The sequence below is a fragment of the Streptopelia decaocto genome (genome assembly GCF_964273445.1).
Source record: "Streptopelia decaocto genome assembly, chromosome: 7".
Taxonomy (NCBI): domain Eukaryota; kingdom Metazoa; phylum Chordata; class Aves; order Columbiformes; family Columbidae; genus Streptopelia; species Streptopelia decaocto.
The window spans coordinates 29576067-29584041 of record NC_138661.1 but is presented as its reverse complement, the minus strand read 5'-3'; positions in this window follow the sequence as shown (position 1 = coordinate 29584041).

The following is a 7975-nucleotide window of genomic DNA, read 5'->3' as shown; positions in this document are numbered from 1 at the left end:
AATCTGGGTAAAAGTAGTATCCTCAAAGCAGTAACTAATTTGCCTAGTAACAGAAACATTAAATGTAAGATGAGATTTTTCTTTTTATTACTTTTTTTTCTCATTATTAACAGAAGGAACAAAATAAGAGCTGTGTTAGAAGAGATCCAGCACCGGTAAAAGAGTTCTGAACTAGTGATTATATTCACTAAATCGTGACAGAGTTCCTTTTAAGTACTGCCACGTGCTTGTTTTGCCAGAAATGAAGTGGTTTTCTTCAACAAATTACTAAAAGTCTGCCTGGTACTTGTAGCCCAAGAAGAGCAATGTTGTTGAAGGGAAATCTTTTCTCCCTTTTTTGTTTGGTACAAAAGCCAACCCCAACAGGCCTACCCACAGGGCAAAAATCTCAGAAAATGAGTGGCTGAATATCCTGCACAACTTCACAAGTGACGTGTTTGTAATGGCCCATGGGAAGAAAGCTGGCACTTCTGGACTACTCTTTGGTGAAAACAAGTTACATTTTATGGAATAAAAACAAATGAAATCTTTGGCTGGCTAGCTATCTTCAGATGAGGAAGCTAGACTATTCTAAGTAATGGATCACGAAAAAAACCTACAGTTTCACTTGGATGACACCTGAAATGAAAATAATCCTGGTCTAAGGCAAAGCTTGCAGATCCTGACAGAAGAACCTTTGTGCTGGTAAATTTAGCACAGCTTATTTCTAACACCTGGGATTTCATGATTGGTGATGGTTTCCAAGTTGCTTTTCCAAACAGTGCATAATGGTGTTTTTATTTAAACATGAACTGAAAGTTATAAGTATGGCAATTCACCCTATTTATCCATTTATAATTAATAAAATGATGAAACCACTACAATTGAACTTACCCTTTGAAAAATAGGATTTAAGAGGCTCATAACAACAACTTAGAGACCTAAACGTGGAATGTGAGCATTGATACAGAATGTTCTAAGTCTGCTAAAGAATTCTATTAATATATTGTTGTTCAGCATTAAATTGTAAAAAATATTTTCAGATGAGGTGAAAAATCATAGAATTGTGAAGTTTAAAGAACAGGTAGTGTAATTATAACAAGATACAGGTGAGCTACTTAAATTATCATATTCCACTTAACAACTCAGTGATCATAATCATTTTGCAACTCTATTATATCCAAAGTGATGAAGAATAATTCAGAAAATCATTGACTCCATCTAGTGGTGATTTTCTGTAATTTTCACATGCAACTCCGCTTCAGTAGGGAACTCTATTCCAAGCTTTGATTCTAAAACAAGAGATAACAACAGCAATCCACTTGATTGATATATGAAATGCTTTTAGACTTTTTATAGTATTGAAGTAAATCTGTTTCAAAACCTATGCTTAAGCGTTTCAATTTTAATCTTAGGAAAATCAGGTGGTAGTAACTCCCCTATCTCTTCCAAGAACGGTGCTCAAAATGTCTTGCAAAGAAAGTCAACATCCTTTTTGATACACTTGTGAGAGGGTATGTATCTCCGCTTGGGGAGCTGAGACAGGGAGAAAGGAGACAATTTTGGCTAGTGCCAGAAGGTAGGAAAGAACCTGAGTCTCCCCAGCCACGTGGCTCAGGGTTCCCCCACCGAGAACCATGATGAGGGAGGCAGAGTCTTTCTCCTTGGATGTTTTTGGCTTAGATCAAGGACAAACTGGTGCTGACTGGCACTCCATTATGACAAACGAAATGAATTTTTTTTTTCACTTTATAGCTTAAAGAAGGGAGCCATTTCACTGCAGCCGCGACCTCAGCCATTACAATGAAGTACGTTTGCAGCCTGCTGAGATGATATAAACTCATTAGACTTCACAACCTGATCTACTTACACAGTTCCCACTAGTGTACAACGGAATCAAAATGGCAGCATGGTAGGAAGGAATTTACACTGCCACTCCCCAATGATATACTTTATTCTATAGAAAAAAAAACAATGCCAAATTCCCAGGGCAATAACTGACATTTTTCAAAAGCATTTAATCCAGATGAAGTCATTTTGGATATTCTTGTTAATATAACAAGTACAATGCAAGTCTGCTTGCAAAGTCTGAGAGGCTTGGAAAGCAGTTTACACCAGGCTGCCACATTTATTCAGGGTCGATGAAGTCCATAGTGATCAGAATCAAAGGAAGTAGAGACAAAAGTGATTTTAACATTGTGAAGATTTGGGGCTTTGTGGAAGTGTGGACATCAAACAAGGTTAATTTTTATTTCTATTTTTACAACAGTACTGTTCAAGCAATATGGTGGACCTCAGGAAGGAGGCCCAGTATTCATCTCTGGTTACCATGATAGGGCAACATAAATGTCCAAAGTACTGTTCTATAAAGTCAAATATATAACACTTCCCAATTAATAATTTGCAAAGCTGTCAATAAACTGTGAACTGGTCCACAGCTATTAGAAAAATATCAATTACTGATATAAATAAACATAATTCCATAAGTAGGATGACAGGGCTTCAACTCGAGCTTGATCTGACTAGAACCACCTTGTCAAACATGGCTTACAATAACACCTTGGACACCAAGCGAAGGATTTGCAAATTCGCAATACAGTGAACTGTGCTTTCAGAGCTAAAAAAAAAACATTCACTGGTGAAATTATCCAAAGATTATTTTGAGTACATAAACTTGGGAAACAGAGCGCGCTTCCAGCAGCAATATAAATAGCCCATGTCAATAAAGCAGCTCACTTGCCCTCTGCTGGTTTTAAGCAACCACAGTTGATTCACAGCATTTGTCCAGCCAAGGCCTCTCCCACTCAAACCTCTCTTCCCTTGACAAGAGCAGTAATGAAAATTGACTGGTTCTTAGCTACTAGCATGCATTTTCACAAGACATCACTTGCGTTCAGTACGCTCCTTCCAGGACAAAGTTTTATTTTATGGCTGTCCTTGGCAACACCTGTATATGAATAGAGCATCTTTAAGTAATCCTCTAGACAACTGAGAGTGGCCTGGTAGCTAAACAGTTTAAAATGCTGGAATTTCATAGGACTCTTCTCTCTCAGGCATGATTAATGAAATAAAAAACAGAGGAAAAGCCCTTTTCCAGTTTTCAAGTGATGGAGATTCAGGATGACCTCAGGTCTTCATATATGAGCCAACTGCAGCCTGGCATGAGACCAGTCATTTAGGATGTATTACATTTTCTACAGCATCTAACAATCTACTAATTTGGTATGAGTGGTTGGATGTGAGTAACAGTTCTCTCCTGACTGTTCATAAATAAGATGTAGATCAACATAATAAATGCAGGACTTGAAACAAATACAGTACTATATTTTTCATGGTAAGTGATGCAGCAAACAGTTGTAAGAAACACAGCTTTATTAATGTATTAAAAAGACTGACATCAGATACTAGCCCTTTTCTATTTACCTTCTAAATAACACCCCAGAGCTGGTCCCCAGTGCACAGTTCTAATACTATGGTCTTATAGTTGTATGCGCCTCCTCCTATTACATTCATACCTTAGAAAAAGCAAAAATGCCTAAACAGAAGAACAGGCTTTTAAATAAGAGTAATTTTCAGATCTTGGCCAATTTGCAGACTGTGAAAAGTCTGGATAATCATGGATTGTGGTAGTTAGTTTCAGCTCTAAATTTCTGCAATGAGATAACACTCATGAGACAACATCTCAACCAAACTTTTGTTCTTCAAAGAAGATCTCCTTGGTAGAATGGAAATTGAACACAGAATGTTTACGTAAGGGTAGCACAGCTGAATTCAGGTGCAGAATATCTCATAATCATTAAAACAATCAAGACTTCAGGTTGCCATTTTGGAGCTGAGAATTTAACCTGATGTCAGCACTTGAGAAGAAATAATGAAGAGGTTTAAGATCAAATTTCCTATATTTGAAAATACAAAAGAAATCATCAGTAACAAATACAAAAATCAAGACTCATACTCATTTGTCACCAGTGAATAATGCTTCCTTGTCTGGTGCTGGCTCATCTGGTATTTTCATTCCACCTGCCCATGAACTTCATGAGAGCACTTGCATAGGCCCTTCCTCCCAGACTCTTCATTGCAGAAAAAAAATGTAGATATCGTAACCCACTGAAACCTTCCTGCCTTTTACTGACATGAAGTATGGTCAGCAGAGAGTTAACTGAGCCCATCGCCATTTTTCTTCTGCTTTTGTCAGATTCCAGCTCTACTCTTTCACAGTGAAATTCCTATATTAGCATCTCAATCTTCTGAACAGAGATTTAGTGTTACAAAGCAACAAAATTGAAACAGTGTTCTGGATCTCAAAGCTGGAATCTTCATTCATATGTAATTCAGAGGCATTTGTGCAGCACAAGACCATTACGTGCTCCCTCAGGGTACATCACAGGTTTCACATGGAAGTGGATCTGTATTTCTGTCTTGTCTGGGTCTGATGAAAACAAAGGGTCTGCAGGGTGCACTGAAGGATGATCTACCATTGTCTGAGAAGTCAAAATTAGCATCTTAATTATCACTGTTAAAACCAATGTTCTTTCAAAAACATGCAGTTAATTTTTTTTTTTTTTTTTGTCAGGGCAGTTTGCTTTTCGGTGTGTGAAGTTGTGTCTCTGTATTGGTAAAAACTAAAAGGGTCTTATCCATCTTAGTTGTAAATGATATGCAGAATACCAGTACTGAAGGAAAAAAAAAAAATGATTGGGTATTAGGTGAAAGGAATTTAAAGTCGACTCTAAATGGTGGTCAACTCTCATTGACAATTCAGGGATGTGTTCCCCTTGTTTCCAAAATCTGAGGTTCTTCCTGGCATCCTCATTAAAGATCAGGAAAACAATAACAAGTCCTGTTTTATTAAGAACTAGGACTCATCACCTCTCCAGCAAGGTTCTCCACGAGCTTTTAGCAGAAGCAACATGCTAAGCAGGGAAGAGACAGAAACCTTCTTCAAGTAAAAACATCATCATCTGACGTACGCTTTTGGTTCATTTCGAGATGCTTGAGAAATTCCTGTTTTGGCATCCATTGACTGCTTCCTCATCTGAGTCTTCTCCATTACCTGTTTCACTGTGCGTGGACTCAGTTATTACTCGATGAGTAAGCTGACTGCAGTCTATCTGACTGAAGCACTTTGATTTAAACTATTTCAGTTAAGTTTGCCTACTTCTGCTTATTTATAAAAGCATTAAGATTTCCACAGTAAACTAAACAGAAAACAGCAGCCCTTAAAGGAACAACCCCTGCTCACCTTTAAAATAAGTATTTTATTTAAATGCTCAAAGAAAATGTTTCATACTCTACTTAACCTTTATTGATTAGATTCTTGCCTGAGGTGGGCTAGGAATTTCATAAGCGAGGCTGCCTATTTCCCAAATTATGTAAAGTATTTGTATGCTCAAAAGAACATCTCAAGAAACCTTAAACTTTTTTAAAGATAGAAAAAATACAGAAAGGCTTTGACCTTCAAAGAACTAAGTAGACTGCTAAGTAGACTGCTAGAATACCAAAACATTTTCCCAGCTACCCATTTTCCTTAAAGCTACCTACTGTACAAAAATCATACAATTTTCTTTTGGAATGTTTAGAAGACTCTAAAACAAAAGTATTTTTGCAAAAATGAATTCAGAGTACTAAAGAAGCTGTATAAGACCTGGCAGTGTTCTCCTGACCTTTAGAAAACAGGATGTACCTTACCCTTTAAAGATATTATGACTGGTTGTTTGCATCTTAATCAAATACCTCACGAAGTATCATCAGCATCACCCACAATCTGCAATTAACGACTCTACAAAATGCTTTCTGCAGGGCAAGTATTAACTGACATTTAAATATAACTTTCAAACATAAAACAAAACATAAACTATTCAAGCAAAACATCACATTTACACCTACAGGCTAGAGTTTGTTCATTGGGACTGGGAGATGATAAGTGGAAGTTTTCCTGCCTCATATTTACATATTACATATTTTTTTCATAAGAAAAAAACTTTCTATGTTTTTTAATGAACCTAAAAAGCTCAATAAATAAGCAAGTAAATAAAACATAGATACATGAACTACAACTGGTCATCACATGCAGAAAAGTAATTTTAAGTGTTTTCTCAACTTCAGAAAGGGTAACAGACACAATGTGTGTAATCACTTTCACCTCAAATATCTGGGTTGTTCCCCCAGGGTTCATCTACCCAAGGCAATTGCCTTGCCCTCAGCAGAGAGCTGATCATGGATCACAGTGTTCACATACAGCAAAAGAGAAGCACCATTTAAACTTTTAGCTCGGGAGGGAAGAATTATAAGCAATTTAGATTATGTCCTGTCTGAAAGGACAGGGAGTGGAACAGAGTGGTATTGCACTTTAATATAGACGCATTAAGCTCTGACCCAGAATGAGCACAGCAACGGTAGCAGCACACTAGTTCGGCAGGGTGAAGCCACAGCATCTCGCAGCAGGAGAAATATCACCCCTAACCGCTGCTGCTCACGTACCTGCTTATTATCTGAGCAACCCGGTACCAGGAGACCTGAAATTGCTGTTTTGTGAGGAAATTCCTGCTGCCAAGAGGTGGTATGTTTGAGTTCAAAAGACACTGAGAACAGTCAGAAGTGGTTTCAGATCAAAACATTCAAACAAAGACCAGCAAAGACAACATGGGAGAACCGGGCGGGGGGGGGGGGGGGGGGAACAAAAAACAAACAACATTTGTTTTGTGCTAAATACTGAACTAGTACTTTTCAAGGGGTTATGTGAAAACAAAAGAACCAAGAGAACTCATGATTAAAAAAAAAAAAAAATTAAAAGGCAAGCTAGCCACCTTTCTCCTGAAAAAGTTAGAGACTAAGGACCCAATTAGTTGGTCTTCACATTTTATTAATATTAACCATGCAAATTGAGTATAAAATGCTGCCATCATGGTTAGGTCCTAAAACCTTAACAAGCTATGCCATGACTGCGCATCTCCAGACATGATCTGGAATTCTAGACAGCCCACTGTACTTCAGATGTTTAGAGGAGGATGCTATTGATTGTCAGAGTTTTACCTAAATATAGAAAAACGTTTGAGGATGTCCCATTAAAAAAAAAAAAATCCATAAAGAACAGCAGAACACACAGATGCTTTCAAATATTAATTCTTCCTTTAGAACTTTTTCTTCCTTCTGAGTAGGGCTACCTGAATGACAGACAAAGACTGAAAGAAAACCAAAATGTTCAGGCTTTTTCTGACTGCTAATAATATTAAAAAAAAAAAAAAAAAACAACCCAAAACAACAACAATATACTGGTTTTAGAAATTATCAGCATACAGCAGAAGTATGTAGATTATTACTTGGGACATTTATCAAGAATGTGTCAGACTGGGTTTTAACCCCTGACTCTCAAAAGACAACTTTAAAGCTTCTCATTCCCGTTGGCAGTGTGACAGCTCCTTTTACATATTAGAATAGTCAGCAAGCCAGAGGGGGTAGGGTCAGGAATTACACACTACACTTATTGAAAATACAGAGTGAAATCCACATAGGAGGATGGAAATCCACATAGGAGATGGAACCTATTCTGGATTTTTCATCTAGCAGGTAAGTGCTCAGTTATTGGATAAAATGGGACATCCATCATACTGAGGCACATTTAGGAAAACCAATGTGATTTCTTAAAAATAACTTATTTTAGCAAAACAATAATTACCTATCATTGTCTATCTCCACCTTTTGCCCTGTTTCACATCTGGAGACGTCCTTCTTTTTCAGAAGTACACACTGTAAGGTTATGGGGAATAGTATTTTTTTCTGAGGATATCTGATTAACAGCTGTTTAAGTAAGTACGTAAACTCCAGATATACGAGCCCAGGAGATAATGGACACAATACCAAAGACCAGAAATCTCAGGCCACTGATGGGCCATTGAAGGAACCACTCAAAAGTCTTCAGGAGATTCAACCGGAACTGTCTAAATGGCGAGGGGGGTGGCAGATTATCACAAGTCCCTCAGGAATGAACAAATTCATG